We start from the raw sequence: 20,580 nt of genomic DNA on the forward strand, positions 1-20,580 counted from the left end.
TAGAGGAAGCATACATTGGGAAATTCATGGTGTAGATTTAATATACTGTTCCTGTTTACTTGGTGATTATACACAAGTGGGTTAGTTATTCATAAATCAGAGAGTTTTCACAACAAATTTTTTATTAAATCTTTTTTTTTTCAGTACCAAGTATCAAACTCAGGACCTTGTGTTTATGAGGCAGCACTTAAGCCACTGAGCTACTTCCCCAGCCCACTGACCTATCTCCCTGGCCCTTAACTCTTGAATAAATGCACTTAATGAAAATGAATTACTTAGTATTAATTCTTTTTTCTTGACATCTTTGTATATAGTGCATTCATTAGCATTATAATAACATCATTAATATGCCTGTGATTTCATCTCATTATATTTTATAGATAGTAGATATTACAAGCTAATGTTATTTAAGAACATAAATTATTTCATTGAGGAACACTATATTTTAGGATTTATTTGTTAATATTTTACAGCATTACTATGTTCTTTGTACTGTCTCTATTTCAATCTTTGTGCTTCTGAAAAAAGAATATATGTTCAGCTACTTCATTAAAATGTTTGAAAAAGAATTTTGCTTTTTGATTTCTCTTTGTGAAGGTGAGTGTTTTTGTTTTATTTTGTTGTACTGGCAATCGAGCTCAGGCGCTCGCAATTGCTAGGCAGACACTGTGCTGCTGAGCTACATCCCCAGGCCTAATTTCAGTTTTTAAAAAGAAATGTTATTACAGATTTATTATATTGCTATTAAAATTTTTGTACTAAGCTCTCAAACTTTGGCTTATCTACATCCTTTAAGTCACTGCATAGAAAAGCTAGTGAATATATTTTGTCATCATAGTGTGGCTCGTCATTGTGCTTATCCTTTAATCCTGTTGATTGTAGTCTTGAGTCACATGTACTGGACAGAAGTCAATATTAATTGATTAAAGCTGTCACCATAAAATAGTAGAGTGGTTTTGCTGCTCAGAGTTAATTTTCTGAATGGATCCATATTTCTAGTAAATCTATTGTTTTTATTATTGCAACAATGTTTGTCATAGCAATTACTCAACAATGTATTATAGCTGAAAGTCTTGCATGCTATTTATCAATGAAGAAGATTTAAAAGTAATTTATTAAAAGAAACTTTTACCAATAAAATGGAAAATATCATAAGTACAAAATATTATTTTCGTATGAAAAGTGTCATCTTAGAGTTTTTCAAATCTCATTTTTCTTTACATTCAGACAAAAGTCACAAATTTTTCTACCTCCCCAAAAGTCACATAAACTTGAGAATCTAATATATTATTGTGACAGATTTTCAGGTCTCTGAATAAAAGACACTATATTCGATAAGTAAAAGTGTTAGAAGTAATTTTTATCGGCAGAATAAAATGAAAGTTAATATTTCAAAGCAAATGCCCAACTGGTTCTCACTTAGGTGAAATGGTGTGGTACTATCTCTAAGTAGTAAGAGGTTTCCATATGTTTCATATTTCTCTCTTCTTCAAAAGCAACCTAGATTTAAATTCATCACAGCACCTTTAAAACTATTTGTGTCTTGGAACTCACTTTTAAGCTAACTTAGTATTTATTAGAGAAGTTTGAGTTTTTGCTCATAAATGCTTGACTCAGTTGCCTGTATGTTGTAGGTTATCATCACTAATGAACAAGTCATGAAGAGATTTATGAACATGGGTGTGCCAGGTTATCTTCCTTCTTGATTTGACTGTATTAAAGAACTCCTGGAGAAGTGATCAGATCATGAGGAATGAGCCTCAGGAGTGGATTTACCTCTGATGTTCCTAGCTGATGGGGCTGTGAGGAGGAGATGGCCAGCTACAGGACGAGGTCAGGGAGGTGTGCTTTGGGAAGATGCGCCTCTTTCTGCCACTCTTTCCTTGCGCTCTGGCACTCTGTGTCCCAGCTCTCACAAGGTGAGATTTTTCTCCATTGGGTCTTTCTGCCCCATGTCCCTGTCAGGTATCGATTGAAACCTCTCAAGTTGTAAGCCCCAGGAAGCACTTCCTCTTTATCATTGCAAGCTAACATATTTTGCCACAGCAAAGAAAAACTGAGTAACAGCCCTACAAAATTACTGAGAAGAACAAAAACAATCATTTGAATTTTAAAAGGAGTTAAAATAGTTTACATTGAACTGCTACAGGTATAAGGGGCCAGTCAGATAGCTCAGTGGATTAAAGCGCCTGCTTAGGCAGACACAGGACTGACGTTTGATTGCCATCATGCTGTGCTGACCCTGTCCCCAGGGAACACAGTGACTGAGATTGGGTGTGGTGGTGTGGAGCTGTAATCACAGTACTTGGGAGGCTGAAAACACGAGGATAACTACAAGTCTGATCTGTATAGCAGTACCCTGTAGGCCCTGTACTAAATACATAAAAATAAAGAAAGAAGAGCCACTGAAAGGAAAAATTGGTCAGTCATGTACTACGTGGCTGTGATCACATCACTGTGGATGGCTGAGGCAGAAGAATAGTAAGACTGAAAGCAAAGTGGGCCGTTGGGAAACTTAGAGCCTTCATCAAAGAAAGAAGAGGACATATATTTCAGTGCAAAGGCCCTGCTTAGGAAAAGAAGGAAAAAGGAAAGAAAGAAAGAAAGAAAGAAAGAAAGAAAGAAAGAAAGAAGAAAGAAAGAAAGAAAGAAAGAACCTGAAAGTACAACTGAGAAAAAAAGTTCCTTTACATTTATTCAATCTATAAAGAATTTTATAAAAAAGACACAGAAAAGATCATGGCAATTTATAGAAAAAATTTAAATAGATGATTTAAAATGAGGGAAATATTACAGTAGGCATTAAGTCTAATAATCTACTGAAGGTAGAAACATGAAAATTTAGGCATAAATGAGATGTTGTAGTTTCAATAACCTCAAATTTAGTTACCAACAGCAGCATAAGATCAACTTTGACCCAAAAAAGCAGAAACAAGTTGTGCACACTAGCCTGGTGTACTTTGTTGTAACTTATTTTATAAAGAAGCACAGTGAGTATGAACAATGAATAGAATGCATAATGTATGGGAATATGAACAATGAATAATAAATTTTTAACTTAAACAAGAAGCTATTTCTCTTGAGGCTCTGTAGTTTGATCAACAAGCTAAGCTGTGTTTTAAAATGCAACATATCCCCTACAAGATTGAAAAGTGTAGGAGAATACGTTTGAGATAAAATGTGAATTAAGAAATCCCATCCTTTGGTTACATGTCTCAGGGAGTTGGAGTTTTCCCTTTAATAAATATTTCAATCTAAAGAGAGATGCCTCAGTAAAATGAAAACAAATGATAGTACTGTCTCCAAAGAGACAGTGTATTATTTTAAAATAGATGAAATGCCCATGCTTTGCCCTATGACAGTTTGATGCTCACAATGAGAAGCCAAAAATAGAGTTAACTCATTCTCCTGGACACAAAATTGAGTTCCTGTTTCTGCTGTATTTTGAAGTGAAGGAAAAGAAGAAATATTACACTGAATCCAAGTCATATTCTTACAAAGATCACATTTGCTAGTGAGCAGAGAAACAGTGCAATCTTCATATTATGTAATTTAGAGCTAATCTTATTGATTAATGACATAATATTCTCTATCACGAGTATTCAGAAAAGCAAAAAGAGGTTCAATCATTGCTAACCAGTTTTTAAGAGATAATTAACATTTTAAAAAGCCAAGTATTGTTTTTATGGGTCTTTATATTTGAATTTGAATCTTTTATTACTATTGAATTGCATGTAAAACAATCACTTGGTTTCACTCAGTATCATACAGTTTGTTATTGTAACGTATTTGTTATTGTGAGAGCCTCAGGGCACTGAAATTCTGAGCAAATTATACATTTATAAAATTTTAGCACAATGCATTTCTCTCTATACTTTTTTCTACTGTTTTACTTCCCATACTACCTTGTTGCAAATAAATGTATTTTTAAACATTAAATACAGTTCTGTTAGACTACAAAAATGATTAATATTAACAAGGCAAACTTATTTTTTTCAGACGTTCTTCCAAGAGATTCTGGTCTGTTGAATTTTGCAGAGAAATGACACTGTGGTGAGCAAAGTTATAATACAGTGAGATTGGATCTTTGCTTGGGAAAAGTACAAAAGACTTTGGAAGCACTTAAAACAGCAAAATCAGCCCGCAGCCTGGAATTGCTGGAACCTTTTATGACTCAAACTAACAACAACAACAACAACAACAAAAATGAAGCACTAAGCCTGCTCAGTAAAAGGCACAACTAAAAAGCTCTGTATAAAAAGAAGGAAAGTATATGCTTGATGGGAGAGCAGTGCCCTTAGCTTACAGCAGGCAAGTAGGGAGAGATACTCAGAGCCTTAGAAAGGAAGGACATGTGTGCCTTGTGGACGCCTTTGGGTTCTATCACGAGTCTCTGAAAAATTGTCAATGAGAACCAAAACTCTAGTAATTTAATTGCAGTGGAGAGTGGGGAAGAAATTGCAAGGCACATTAAATGACAGTGCAATTCTTTAATATCTTGAAAACATGAGTTTTATTTCTTTTCACCAGTCTTTGTGGAAGTGTAACTATCAGATCCTTGGATATCCCTGGGAGAAGTTCAGGGACTGATAAAATGAAACCTATACAAAGATGTTCTGTTTCTTCTGCATTCATTTGGTGTTAGCACAGTGCAGTCTGAGGGAAAGGGTCCCATTCACTCAGGAATCTCCATGATATACTGGTGCAAGTTTCTCAAAATACATTGAACCTCTTCCCTTGAGTTCATATCTTTTCAATTTCTGCATCAAAAAAGGACAGGAGGACAATAACTGGATCCTGAAGTACCAGTATACCTCAAATACTACCATTTTTACAGTAGTTTACATTGTGAGGTGACATAGCAGTAATGTTGGCATGTGTATTAGTACACAAAGTAAGCTTGTACCTCAGTGAAAGCAATAGTATTGTTATTCAAAATCATAATTGTTCCAAACAGCTCTACTTTCTAATTTCTAGGGGTGCTCAATAAAACAGAATCCAAGTTATTTGTCCACAGTTACAAAATTACTACCAATTTTTGCATTGTTTCTTCTATTACCCTTCAACAAAATTTCTAACATTAGAAAAGAAAGCTGATAATCTATATTTCTTTATTTCAAGGATAACTATACAGGTGTTATCATTAAGTTGGCAAAAGAAGAATGAAAGAATAAAACTAGACAGAATTCTTTCCTTCAAATATTGTGGTGTCACACTTAGAAATTCTGAATCATTTAGCATGAGTTGATTTTGTTTAAATGCCCACGTGATTGTACTATTTAACAACAATTAAAAAACACTTACCTAGATTGCCATTTTCTTGTCAGTTAACTATACTCTGCCAATTAAGAATAATAAAACTTCTGTTAAATTTCACTTCATCTACTGGGTATTTCAGGTACTTTATTTTGCATATTTTCCTTTTTTTGTCATAGAAATAGTATATTGACCATGTAAGTTGTTCTTTATATAGTGATAAATTGTTAGTATCAGTATGCAAATTCTTTGGCTAGTTCCCAAATTTCCCAGGATTAAGTATAAATGCCAGTCTCCTTGTACTCTCAAGGATGTTTGGGGCTCATTAAGAGTATCTATTTACAAGCACAAATCCCAATTGTATAACTTATAAACTTTTAGAACATAACTGAAAATTATAAATTCAAGCCAAATACTCAACTTGAATGGACTATAGTAACTGAGAGTTACAATCTCCTTCGAAAAACTAATTGTGTTTTAACAGTCTTCATTGTTTTAGGCAAAGATTCTAACTAGATAATTTCCCTGCTCATGAAAAGAGGTGAAATATTTCATTTCTGATTAGCTATTTTACTTTCTCAAATACACATAATATTCTTATTCTGTACAAATTAACACAAAATGTTTACAGCTTTAAAGGCAGAGAAGCCATAGTGAGCATTTATATGTTCTGCAATATATAAATGCATGAGTTAGTACAAGTTTTGCATTGTACGACATATAAATATAAATATCCCGATAACTCGTTGATCCAGTTACAGTGATTCAACATATTTAAACCTGATTTCCATTTGTGCTGGTGTATAAATATGCTGTCCTATTAATTTAACTCCAAGCTTCTGGCTCACTGGACAGCTTAATGTGCTTGTTAACAGTTGTTCTTGTTCTTTGTATTAACACTGCAATTTTATTAAATCTTGTATTAAGTATGAATATAGATTTACTAATGAAGTAAAGCTATTAATATATTAATGTATTCAACTTCTCAGAGTGAATACTTAATGAAACACAGAGTTAACGAATATAGTAGAGAAACTTTTAGGATAAGAATAACTATCTTAGTGCAATTTAAGCACTTATTGAGTAATAAAATATACCTAATGAATTAGCAGAGTTTGAGTTTTTGAAACTATAATTTAATTTTCAAAACTGAGGATTTTAAAAAGAAAATTTTAACTTAAATTTTTAAATATTGGAACTCTTAACACTGCAATTCCTCTTAAAGTGAAAATTCAAAGCAGTTGTTTATTGAACTTATAATACATGAGACAGAACTCATGCGTGTGTGCAGCTCTATTGTTAAATTTCTTATTTGGGCATTTGCTTTCCATATGTCAATTTAACATTAAGAGCATTCTTTGAGAGAGTCTCACTGGAACAAACAAGTTAATTTAGAAATCACAGATGCAAGTTAAGCAAAGTCATTTTTCTTGTTCAGGAATTATTACAAATAAATTTTGGGTACATACCAATTTGCTTTGTTTTGATGTGGGCTAATACTGCAAATTGTGCATCTTTCTGTAAACTCATGAGAACATACTGTTTATTTTTTTAACTTGTATGCATACTTGTAAGATAAGATACTTTTATTTTCTATACTATGGCAAAAAGTAAAATATAACTAAGAATTTTTAAAATATGTGATCTAGGACCAGCGAGATGACTCAACTAAGCACCTGCTTAGGCAAGTACAGGGACAGCGGTTCTATCCCTGTCACTACATGCCCACCCCCAGGTAGGCTGAGCAGGTCACAGTGACTGGGTGTGGTGGTGCACGCCTGTAATCCCAGTGTGGGAGGCTGAAAACAGAAGAATCACTACAAGTCCAATCTTTTTAGTGAGACCCTGCAGACCTTGTCCTAAATTCATAAAAAATAATATATATATATATATATATATGTATATATATGTTAACAATATGAAATTATTAACTAAAAAGCTATATTATCCATATTTTATTTCTGTCAATCCTATCCTAATTTTTAACAACCTCTGAAGTTTGATATTTAATTGATTATATTTATTTATTGTATAAGGTTTGTAAACTCTTTGCCTTCTCCTATTATTAAAATATCGTATGAATAACTATTAAAAGAATATGTTTTAATAGTATAACAACTGTCTTGGCTTCTTTTCTCTCATTGCTGGGATAAAATACCCAATACCCAGAATCGAGGAGGAAAAGGTTTATTTAGCTCACCGTTTGCGGAAGATTCAGGCCATACTCAGCTGGTTCCAAGGCAGGCTTGCACATGTTAGAGGGCAGCAGTTCATGATGACAGAAAACAGCAAAACAGCAAGAGCAAATAATTGAGAGGAGTGGTGGTAACACGGCGCCAGTTTCAGGTCTGTCTGTCTTACACTGCTTTGCTCTTTTCAATGAACCGCTGCCCTCTGCCTTATGCCACTCCACCTTGGAGACAGCTGAGTATGGACTGAAACCTCCACTAGCCATGAGTTAAATAAACCTTTCTTTCTTTAATTTTGGGTGTTGTGAACTTTGTCCCAGCAACAAAAGGAAAGTAACTGAGCCATATACCAACACGTTTTATTATATAAATTGGTAGGTTTGGATGTGAAGCACTCACATATGCATGGATCACGGCTTTCCATCAACTCTCACTTTCCTCTTCCTCTATGTCTTTGCTCCCTCAACCTCTTCTCCAGTCAATAAATTACTTTACTACTTTTATTGCCTTTAGGCTTTTTAAAATTTTTATTTATTTATTTATTTATTGGTGGTACCAGGAATCAAACTCAGGACCTTGTGCTTGACAGGCAAGCACTTATTCCCCTGAGCTATCTCCCTGGCCCCTGAGTTTAATACTTTCAAGTCATCGCTTTTTTCTCTTGCTTTGATTTTCTTTATTTCCTCATATAAGAGAAAGCATATCATGCTTTTCTGTGTGACTGTGTCTAATTTCTCTTAACATGATATATAGTTTCATAAATTTTCCCACAAATGAAAGAATTTTAATTTTTCTTCTGTATACTTCACTGTGCATATGCCATATTTAAAAATTCATCTGTTGATGTGTACCTAGGCTGAGTCACTTTGGCTGTTATGAATACACATAAAAAACTGTAATAAACATGGGTGTCTGGGGAGCTAGCTGTGCTGTCTAAGCACCTGCCTGGCAAGCACAAGGACCTGATTTCAATCCCTGTTACCACATGCCATGGGAACAGGCATGGTGGCACATGCCTATAATCTTAGCACTGGGGAGGCTGAGACAGGAGTATCACTATGAGGCTGAACTGCATAGCAAGACCCTGTATCAATAAATAAAAATAAATATAATAAACATAGGTGTATGGGTTCCATTTTTTCCCATTTGTATGAGTGTTTATATTTTATTGTTTAATAATGACCCTTCTGATTGGAGTGAGATAAAATTTATGGTTTGCACTTCCTTGATGATGGTTAAATATTTAGAGCATTTTTTCTTATATTTAGGCCACTTGCTATTCTTCTTTTATAGAGTATCTATTTAGATTATTTGCCCTGTTAATGATTGGAGAATCTGTTATTTTTGGTTTTAGCTTTTGACATATTCTCAATATTAACACTCTTTCAGCTGAATAGCTTAAAATGGTTGAAAAAATCTTGAAGAATAAAAGTATTTGCATGAAAATTAGAAAAATATTTGAAAGGTACAATAAATTGTACCTACTTTACAGTTTTCTGTAAAGTAGGAAATTGTTTTCTACTTTACAATGTATTTTAAGGTTCTCGTACATTTCATCTTTAAGGAAAAACATGTTATTTCAATCTGCTTCAAGTATATTTTTAGTTTTCTTTCTTTTTTCCTTGTTGTTTTACAATTTTTGTCCTCTTCTATTGTTGAAGATGTTTCATTAACTGCTTTATAAGCAAAAATATAGAAAAAGAGTAAGAAGAAAGCTGTCTCTGGGTCAGAGCAGTGCATGTACGAGTGGACAGAGGCAACAAGGTGAAAGGCATATGCAATCAATGGAAAAACATTTTTTTTTTTTTTCAGAACCAGGGATTGAACTAAGGCCCTTGCGGTAAAAACATTTTTGTCTTTATATTTGTTGCTTGTCTTTGGAAAAAAAAATGTGTAAGATCTAACATGCTTTCATATTTTGGTTATCTAAAAATACTGTAAGTGAATACTGTGTTCATTTGTTGTAAATCTGCTTTTTTGCCAAGCAATACATGTAACAAAATTGCAACCTGCTTTTAGGGGAAAAGAAACATGACCTTCATACATTCTTGAATCTCCTCCATTCCACATCCCAGGAATGGCAGATTTTAAAAAACTTCTGGCCATGTGTTGTTGTAAGTTCCTGAGAATGAACCTACTCTCCTTTTCCACTACGTGTGCCTCTGTTTCTGCTTCACTTTGTCCCAGGAATTCTCTTACTTCTGAGGTTGAGTTTCTTTGCTGTATCAAACTTTCCACTTCTTGGGCAAGCCGATCTCTAAAATGAGGCAAGCTTGACACCCTTGCAGGATCTAAATGTGGTCCTTGGGGATCAGGCATTTATTAACTGCCCTCAGAACAAAGGATTTTCTTTTCTTTCCTTAAAGTCCAATCCTTTCTCTGTTGGCCTTTAGGTCATTTTATCTTTCCTAAACATAGATCAGAAAAGAATCTCCTGTGTCCTGAAACCATCAATGTGCATGGCAGACACTTGAGTTGTTCTGTTGAAATCCTTCTCATCATCCTCTTGTCACTATCTCCTCATTTCTCCTCTAGGAACAGTCACACAGAATTCTCTTCAAATAGAATCACTTTTACAAATGCCTGTCCCTCCTTTACTCCATTTTTGTCTCAATGGCTTTTGGGTTTTATTATGTTCCTGCTTCGTACTGTAGAAGATCTTGAAGTAGAGTTTACTTCACAACTGATTCCAGTGTTCTGCTTCCCCAGCTCAGATGTTTGACACCTTGATCTTTCTGTAAATAAATCCTACACTCCCGTAAATGAAGCATTTGCTGACATTTGATCATTTGGTATTTTTTTGACTTCAGATTTTATACATATATCTGGTTTAGTGTAAATGTCTATGAGATTCCACTTGTAAATGATTTGCATAGATAGGAAAGGCTCTATGTAAGTGATGTGGTAAGTATTCTTTATTCAGTATTCATATGCCCAACATAGTGCATTAGTGATAATACAACTACAGAATAAACTAAGTAGTCAATCTTATGTTTGTGATGGTACCACTGTGAGTTGAATAGTGGTCTCCAAAAGATATATACATGTTCTTACTCACGTTATTTCTGAATATGACCTTACTTTAAAGAAATAGTTTTAGTAAGTGTACTTATAGTAGTCATCTTAGGATGGCACCATTCTGGAATATATCATGGCCCCTAAATTCAGTGTTGATACAAATTTCTTATAAGCAAGACATAGGTGAGATACAAGTTGAAAATAATTTTCTCGTGTTATGGACGGGGGCGCAGGCCTAGTGAGATGCAGCCATTCAAAAATGTCAGAAGCCACATGAAAATGAAGGACACAAGGATTTCCTCCTTGAAATTGTAGAATGACTCTTACTCTAATGGTATCTCTAACTTTGACTATTTGTGGTGCTATAAGCAAACTTTTTAGACTGGGACATTTATAAATAGAGTATAATTACCAGCAATTCTGTTTTAGAGAAAGCTTGTTTTCTGCTACATTGATAGTGCTTCACTATCTTCATAAGGCTCCAGTGATGAAGAGATACTTTGCAGCTCTTTTGTAAAGTTACTAATCCCCTTCATAATGAATTTACATCTGCAACACATAAATGCTTCACTTCTTTATACTATTATATTAACAGCCAGTTTCAAAATAGAAATTTCAGAAAGGATAAATTCAAACTATATCAATGTGATGCTTGGATTCTATTCAGCAGAACTGTCAAAAAATGAATTTCTGTTGTTTCATTTTAGTTTTTGATTTTTAATGCCCCAGAAAATTTATGACAATTTTTACTACAGCCATACCATTCTGGTACAGGTACTTTCAAAGGAAATTATTCAAGGTTTTTTTTTGAGAAAGGAAAATGAGTGGTAAGAAGTCAAATATACTTTGTTAAAATGATCACACCTCCCTTCTGCCCACAGTGTATAAGAGCTTGAAACTTTGTAAACCATTTCAAACCTACGTATAAAATAGTCATGAAATAAGGTAGACTATAACCCTATGACTATAGATAAAGCAGAATAATATTTGGAAGTTATACCAGCAGAACTTTTCAGAAGTTGTAAAAGTTTAAGTCAGTATTCTCTGGTCAATGAACAACTTTAAAAATTTAAATGCATATAACAGGAAAAAAAAGTATCTTGGTTACTTTTCTCTCATTGCTGGGAGAATATGTGACAACCAAAATTAAGGAGGGAAAGGACTATTTAATTCATAGTTTGTAGAGGCTCCACTCCGTATTTGGCTGGCTCTAAGGCAGAATGACACATGGCAGAGGGCAGCAGCTCATGGCTGCAGAAAATAGCTGGACAGCAAGAAGAGCAAAAGGGAGGAATGGCAGAGAGAAAGCCTTTCTCTTCCTTACATTGAGTGCAAGCTCCTTCCCCTAGGGTAGGTGTGGCACTCATGCCCATAATCCCAGCATTAGACTATGAATCAATCACAAAATCTAGAAGCCTGTTGCATGACTGCATTAGGCTTCGGGGGGACATCTATATAGAAACTATAACAGCATGCAAAGTATTTCATTGAAAAGACCAGTGCAATAAAATGTATCTAAATATGTGAGCTTCCTTTATGGCCAAACTCAATGTTTTAAATCATCCTGCTGGTCTCTTTGCTCTTGATTCTCAACATAGATCTGTCTAAAATCCCCAACAATAGCCATGCCACAGCCTAGACATTTGACTGACTTGAAATTTCTTCTACCAGATTAGTTAGTGCGCTGTCTTTAATCTTGATCTCAGACAAGGTCAGCTGACATAAACAAAATTCAGGCAATCTTTTAGCCAAGCCATAATAACCTGTATCAACTGGAGACCAACACCCAAAGCAATCCTCCTAGCAGAAGACTCCAAAGCCAGTTCTTTATTAGCAGAATTTCTATCAGCTTTCCTGTCTTTTGAGTTCTGGCCAGAATCTCTCATACAAAACTACCTAGGGCATTTCAGCTCTAGTTTCAGGTAACATCTCTGAACTTTTCCAAACACTTTCCAGAAGCCATTTCCAAAGGCTCCTGGGCCACATGGACAGGTATACTTACAAAAACAACCCCACTACCCTGGTACCAAATTCTATCTTGGTTGCTTTTCTTTGTTGCTGGGTCAAAATACCTGACATCCAAAATTAAGGAAGGAAAGGTTTATTTGGCTCACAGTTCGGGGAGAGTTCAGTCCTTACTCAGCAGGCTCCAAGGTTCTTCACAGCAGTGAAAAACATTAAAAGCAACAAGAAAGGATGCTGAGATAGGTCAGTGATCTATAGTGCTAGTTTAGGCAAGCTTAGACAAGTACAGGCCTGAAGTTTGATCCCCAACACTGAATGCCATGCCAGACCTGCTCCCATGGTTTGCTGAGCTGGCCAAAAAAATTTTAAATAAGGCAACAAGAGCAAAAAGGAGGAGCAGCCAAGAAAAATTCTGTTTCTTTCCTCTATATTGTATGCAAGCTACCTACCCCAGGGTGGGTATAACATTCACAACCCAAATCCTATCATTGGGGCATGAATCAATCAAAGCTCTAAAAGCCTTCACCATGACTGTATGAAGCTTTGGTGGGTTGGAGGGACATTTAGACACAAACCATAACATGTAGTCTTACTTTACATATATGGTACAGGGTCTCATTGTGCAGCTGTGACTCATCACCTCCAGTATCGGTGGCCAGCTCAGTATGCTGGAGAAGGAGCCAGTGTAGCATGCAGTGCTGGGCATCGAACCCTGGTCCCTACCCTTACCTAAGCAGGTGCTTAGTTCACTGAGCTATCTAGCTGGACTTCTTGCTTTTCTGATATGAATTTCTATATTTTCAGAATAAGCAGAAAAAAACACTGCATTCATCATTTTTCCAAAGACAAAATAATTACAACAAAGATAATTTTCTCAGAAATGATACATACTTTCCATTTGTATACTGACAAACAAAATCCAATTAACAGATTTTCTCATTTAAAAGTGTTAGAAATGTTAAGTAGATCATTTCACTATACAAATTGTTTCTTAGGCCAAGTCATTTCTTACTGTATCCTAAAGTCCTTAAACAATCAAAAGCATGCCTCTATGATTTTATTAAGACATATAGGGGCCCAGAGAGATAGCTCAGTAGAATAAGTGCCTTCCTAGCAAGTGCATTGTCCTGATTTCAATCCCTGGTACTGGAGAAAAAAAAAAGGAAAAGAAAACATATAGCAGGCAAATACAATAGATTCACCTAAATTTCATTTTCCACATTATCAAATTTAAATTGGAGAAGATTAAAATATAAGACATTAAAAACTGCTTACAGTAGTAATAAAAACAAAATCTTATTCCTTTCAACCCACTGAACTCTCAGATAAACAATAAACTTTCTTTTCACTCTAGGGTCTAGCTATATTTATTGGTTTATGAATTTTGAAAATTGTCTTTGGTTTCTTGTACAGAAATATTAAGTTTTATGCCTGTTTAAATAATGTATGAAATATTCATCATTTAAGTAACTAATTATATGTTGCAATACTATCACACATTGTTTGAATTGAGCATTTCTAAATTTAAATAATCCAACAGTATTGTAAGAAAAATGGAGAGACACATAAAACAATTCAAAAAAATAATGTGATAGTTCAGTTTGTCAACAAGGCAAGGCTTTATCAACTCCATATTCCACTAAACACCATTATCTGTTGCTCTGAAGTCTATTTAGTTGTTATTAATATCTTCAATGATGGATATTAAATAAAGGATATTGTCTCCATTAAATTTGATACTCAGCCAAGCTATTAAAATCCATCAAAAAAAATACAGTTTTCCAGGATAAGAAAGTTTGCTCAACATTACATCACCTCCTGCAATGGTTTCAAGCTTGCCAGGCTGCATTAGATATTTCAGGTCCCATGACAATGGAAGCTAATTTCAAACAATATACCTCTGTAGTAAAGTGCTGTCACCTGCCCCATGTTGCATGTCCCCCAGCCACAAGTAAAGGAAAACCGCTGCATTGGTCTGGGTCTTGTATTGTCACATTTGGCAAGGAGTACAGTTTTGCATGGAAAGAAAAGAAAACTGTATGAGAGTTTTCTACTGCTTATCACTGTCTACTCAAAATTCCTTTTTAAGTAAATGAAAAGATTGTAATTGTTAGACAAATGAAACATCTAAGTGTTTTAGTTATTTTCCTCATTGCCAAGACAGATATACCAGATTTCCAAAGTTAAGGGAGGAAAGGATTAGTGAGATCACAGTTTGTAGTGGTTTCAATCTGAGGTCAGCTCACTCCACGGAAGGGTGGCACCTGGCAGAGGGAAAGCAGGTCGTAGCGGAGACAAGCAGCAAAGGCAACAAGAAGAGGCAAAGGACCAGGCTCCTTTGGTTCCTCATATTACAGGCGGGCTACTTGCGTGTGCAAAGTATAGCACTCTCACCCTGAATCCCATGAATCAGTCACATATTGCAGATTCAGCCACTTCTGAAAAGACTGCTCCTATGAATCCCTAAGGCTTCTGGGGACATCGAGACACAAGCCACGATAATATATCTAATACAAACAAGACACTCTATTTTCCTGTGCATGAGTCATTTTTAGAAGAAGTACAAATAATACCATTTAATTGCTGAGCAAGACCTCTGGTAGTTTCGTCCTTTGAGAGAGCAAGCCATGATGGCTTCCATGCAAAAATTACTTTATTTATATAAATATCACACTGGTACATTCTGTTATCTGAGACAACTTTAGCTCATATTCTACCTCAGCATATCATGTATAGAATTGCTTTTTAATTATAACAATAATATATTTAAATACATTGGGCTCATGAGGAATAAAATTAATAAAAATAACTAAATGATGCTGAATCCATAATGGAAAATGAACTAAACAACTGATGTCAAGAATTTCATGCTGGGGCTGGGGAGATAGCTCAGTAGAATAAGTGCTTGCCTGGCAAGCACAAGGGCCTGAGTTCAATCCCCGGTTCTGCAAAAAAAAGAAAAAAAGAATTTCATGCTTTGCAGAGTAGCCTCATGTAGTGGAAGATTATTTTAAAACCTTCTATTCTGGTATTAATAAAAGTGGGACTGAGAACTCTGTTTATATAAAATATAAGAACTTTACTAAAATTAGAAATATATATAATAAAATTATATTTATATATTATAATATAATTATATATAATATCTTTTTTTGTTTTTTCCTTCCTTTTCTCCTTTCCCCCATCTGAGTATCTCACTCCTCTTGAGAAGTTTCTGTACATTTTACAATATTAATTGTGTAGCTTCTATCTTACTCTTTCAGCTTCTCATGCTGAAAGATAATATGTTTTCACTCTCATTACCACACATTGAAATGGTTTTTTCCTTTTTTGTTTAAAATATTTTTTTAAAAATTAGAAAATATGTTTACTTATCATTTCATTAAATGGAAAATGTTAATGCAATTTTAATAAGAGAAATTGTTAAAATATGTTTTCAGTCATGTGATTTTTGTAACTAACCTCACAATTCCAACTATAAACAAAATTTAATTAGATTCTGTTGAATAGCAAGTAATTTCAATCACATTAAAGTGATTTAATTTGGAAATCTATTTAGCATGGTACATGCTTATAATCTTAACAATTATGAGATTTACGAAGGAAGATCACAAATATGAGTCATTTGTGAATGATTTAGAAAAATGTTAACTGAATATTTAAGAAATAAATAAACAAGGCTAAGAATGTCATTTAGTACAAAGGTCTTAAATTCAACCACCAAAATTACTTAAAAGAAAGGAAAAGAAGAGAAAGGGAAAGAAAAGAAAATATTTATGTCCTCCCCTAAGAAAGTCTATCCCAAAAACTGGGACTATAAAAATTATGAGCATTCGGCTGATCAAATATTGAAAATAAACAGAAATAGTATAAATTAAGTTATATACTCAATGAATGGGGTGATTAAATATTATGATAAATTAGGCCTAGCTGAAGCTTAAATTAGTAAACTGAAAATAAGTATGTCAATAAACAGAATGTAGCAACAGAAACAAAAATGAAAAATGTTGATAGCTATGAATAATGCAATTAACAGTAGTTCAGAGTTATGTATAGTCTAACTTGAATTAAATACAAAGAATAAAGCCTGAAAACTCATAGAAAGTATGTAATTCATGATAGTTTTTGAGAAAATAATATAATGAATTCTTGGTTATAGGAATTGTAGGGCTTCCCAAGCATTATAAGTGTATAAAAAGCCAGAGTTATTGAGCTATTATGATTCGTTGAGTTGAACACATAGAAAAACAGATCATTGATATACAAAATAAAGGTTAGAAACAGAAAAGCACTGCAAGATATTTTAAATGAATGAATTTGTATATGAAACATGAAACAAAGGGAAAATGAAATATAATTGTATACATATAATGGATCATTCACTTAGAAAAATATTATGACCTAACACACCACACAAAAAATTAAACTTTACACAGATAAAAATTATTTGTGCAACAAAAACATTTAAACAACAATGAAAATAAATGTTTTATAAAGATGGATAAAGAATGATTTCATCAGTGGTATGAAAAAATATTCAACCCAAAACTTACTTTAAAATAGAAAAATTTGTACTCATTAACACACACACACATAAATTAAAAACATATATTTGAGACCTAAATAGTACTCTAAAAGACTATATCAATATAATGCATACCAATGAGTTTAAAATTTTAAAATGGTTAAGATGCTAAATTTTTTAAGAGTTGTATTTTAATACAATATAAAGAATTGTGGTGGGCTGTGTATACTTCATGTGAAAGTAACCCTGCTAATGGATATGTTAATGTGTACCTATAATCTTAGCATGTTGGGAGGCTGAGGTAGGAGGCTTAAAATTTCAACCTGAGCATGGGGTAAACAACAGCCCCCCAAGACCTTGTCTCAAAATAAATAAAAAATAATAATTTAGAAGGTTTTGAAAAGTAGCACATTGGGAAGTATCCAGGTGAACTTCCCACTTGTACAAAAAATCAAATTAAAATAATTATTCTAGAATTTATTTTCTAGTCTACAAATTTGAAATGTTCATCTTTAAGAAACACTCTCATGCAGAAAGTGTTTCACCAGGTACTCATATCTTTATTTGCTCAGTCAGGTTAACAGATAAAATTAATGATCACACACAAAGCATCACCCACGAACAACATCATTGAAGTACATTCTTAGAAATGATTGACAGAGTACAAATTGACAAAACCTTCCTGCAAAGTATAAGGTTATAAATTTAGTACTTTAGATGCTTGTATTAATGTAAGAATATTTTCATGCCAAAATGTATGCTCTTGGAAGTTCTTCCATTTGAAAAATAAAAAGGAGCTTACAAAATGGTTCATAGAATCATTTCTTAGGGCCGGAGACACAGCTTTGCCAACTAAGTGCCTACTTAGGCAAGCACAGGGATCAGGTTCGATGCCAGGCACCACATGCCACACCAGCTCGGCCCCACGCACCCTGGTCCAGCCTCTGAGACCAGCTGTGGTGGTGCATGCCTATAACCCTAGCACTGGGGAGACTAAAAGCAGGAGGATCACTATGTGACTGAGCTGCATAGTGAGAACCTGTACCAAATACACTGAGAAAGTAAAAGAAAGAAATATTGTTTATAGTGTCATAAAATCAAAACGTTATCAACAGGAAATGGAAGTGTAGACATGGTAAGTTATATAGAGTATATTAACCAGCAGAGTAAAAATTACATCCAAATTTATAATATAACATGTATCAGGACCATACAATACACATATTCATATTAATCAGCTATTTAAATTGAAGTTTTATTATTTAGGAATCCATGTGTAATTTTTTTTTTTTTTTTTTTTTTTGGCATTACCAGGGATTGAACTGAGGCCCTTGCGCTTGCCAGGCGAGCACTTATTCTACGGAACTATCTCCCCAGCCCCAAGAATGTATGCGTATTAAGGAAAAGTGTAATGCTTAAAAAGGAAAGGTGGGGGGCATCGGGAGATAGCTTAGTAGAATAAGCGCCTGCCTAGCAAGTGCAGGTTCCTGAGTTCAATCCCCAAAGATAAAAAAGAAAGAAAGGTGCAGACTCATAATTATGGGAAATGAAATGAAGAAAATAAAATGTATGCATTTAAATGGAATGACTATAAAGAAGGTTCAATTCCTTAAATTATTGTAATTAAAATGTAGATTTCTGAAAAAAGTTACAAAGAGATGTGGGTTAAAAGAGGAATCTTTGTTTTCGCTATAAGATGTTTTCAAGAGAGGTTAAATGGTAGATAAATATGTATAATACATGAAATTTAGAGAGACTTCAAATGTGACTGTACAACTTTAACTACATAATTATATTTTTCTAGATTTTACTTTTAGAATTACAAAGACAGTATATCATGCCAAAGCACTTCTAGGCTCTACCTGCTCATGTCAGTCTCCAATCTACTAATATTACAATGATATTCAATGCCCCGGTGGAAAAGGGTAGGTGAGTGTAGTACTGCAGGCATAATCATGGGCAAGATTTTCCAATGTATCATGCCAGGAAATAATCACTACTTTTAAAACATTGAAAGACAATTTAAACAGAAAATTTACCTACATTTACTTACAAAATGCCTAATACAATGATACTTGCAAGAAAATGCTAGAGCCGGTGATATAGCTTAGTGGACTAAGCAATTGCTTAGGAAAATGCAGGGGCCAGGATTCAATCCTTGGCCCCGCATGCCGTGCCTGCCCCGCCCCTGGGCATGCTGAGCCAGCGATGGAGTCCAGGTGTGGTGGTGCATGCCTGTAACCCAGTACTAGGGAGGCAGAAATCAGGAGGATCACTACAAGTCTGAGCTGCATAGTGAGACCCTGCACATCTAAAAACCAAACAAAACAAAAAAAAGAAAAACAGAAACAAAACCCTAAAAAAATATAAAATGCAGCAAATTCTGTCAATATTATGAAGAAAATAAGAAAAGTACTGTGTCATGTGTTCTAAATAATTATTTGAATGATTAAATCTGTCAAATTCAGTATTCCCCTCAATATCTTTAATTCATTCTCGTGTGATGTCCTCTGTTAATGCTGCCATGCCCCCATAAATACTATATACGTAGCTAAGCTTTATTAAACTTCTTCTTTTAAGGGCATGTCTAATTTCTCCTCCAAATTATGTTTCCTAACAAGAAGATTTACTTTCTATACCCTTCAGTAGGTCGATACACATACACATTCTTCTTTCTTGACACCATTCATTTTCAGAATATTTATTTCCAAATTATGAAATAAGCATAGTAAAGTTAGAATGAATTTGGAGCCAACTTGTTTTAAAATTAAATGTACCTGACCTCCATATTCTAAATTTTTAGGGATGAGAAGCATTTTCGTGCATATTTTAATTATAGGTTCTAAAATGCAAAGGCATAACATTTTTCTAATCTACTTTTATATCTGAGCAAATTTGGCTGCTCTACATATTTATTATGATTTACTACAAAATTCAATTGATTTTTAACATCTGAAACATTCTCTACATTTAATGCTTTAATATATTTTTCATAATGAGATTATTCTACATTTTACTTTTTAAAAACCCTTTATAGGTAGATTCTTATCACACTACACAAAATGTTTACTTTTAAAATCATTTTTGTGTCACAAAATAATATCAAATATAACATAACCCTCAGTTTACAGTAAAATGTGTATGTAGAAGTAGTATCTCTGAGAAAAATCACTCTTTTCATTACCAAGTAGTAAATATTAGATGAATCTTTTCTCCTCAAAATCCAACACTTTTAATCATCAGGTAAACTTTGTGAATGAAAGCTACAAAAGTCTTTTTCATCTCCTAATTTTCAGCAACGTGGCTTCTTAGCTAAAATCTTCCCTCTCTCCACTCCCCTAAGGCAACGTTATAACAGATTCTGGCAGACTTTCAGTAATTGCAAGGAGGTGCTTGAGTCCCTCCCGCTGAGTGTCACAAAAAAACAATTGAACATCATTCCTGTGAATATGTTAGTGCTACAAACTAGGTCTTTACTTTTGACAACATTCAGTTCCAAATCAGTGACTTTTTCAATTATTCTTATTCCTTCAATTTTTAATTCTTTTCTGCTTGAGAGAATTGCAGTTCATGTCTCAATTGGTGCTTGGAATTTCTATAATGTAGGTGAGCTTATTTTGAAGAGTA

This window comes from Octodon degus, unplaced genomic scaffold (assembly GCF_000260255.1).
Source record: "Octodon degus isolate 3935 unplaced genomic scaffold, OctDeg1.0 scaffold00175, whole genome shotgun sequence".
NCBI lineage: Eukaryota > Metazoa > Chordata > Mammalia > Rodentia > Octodontidae > Octodon > Octodon degus.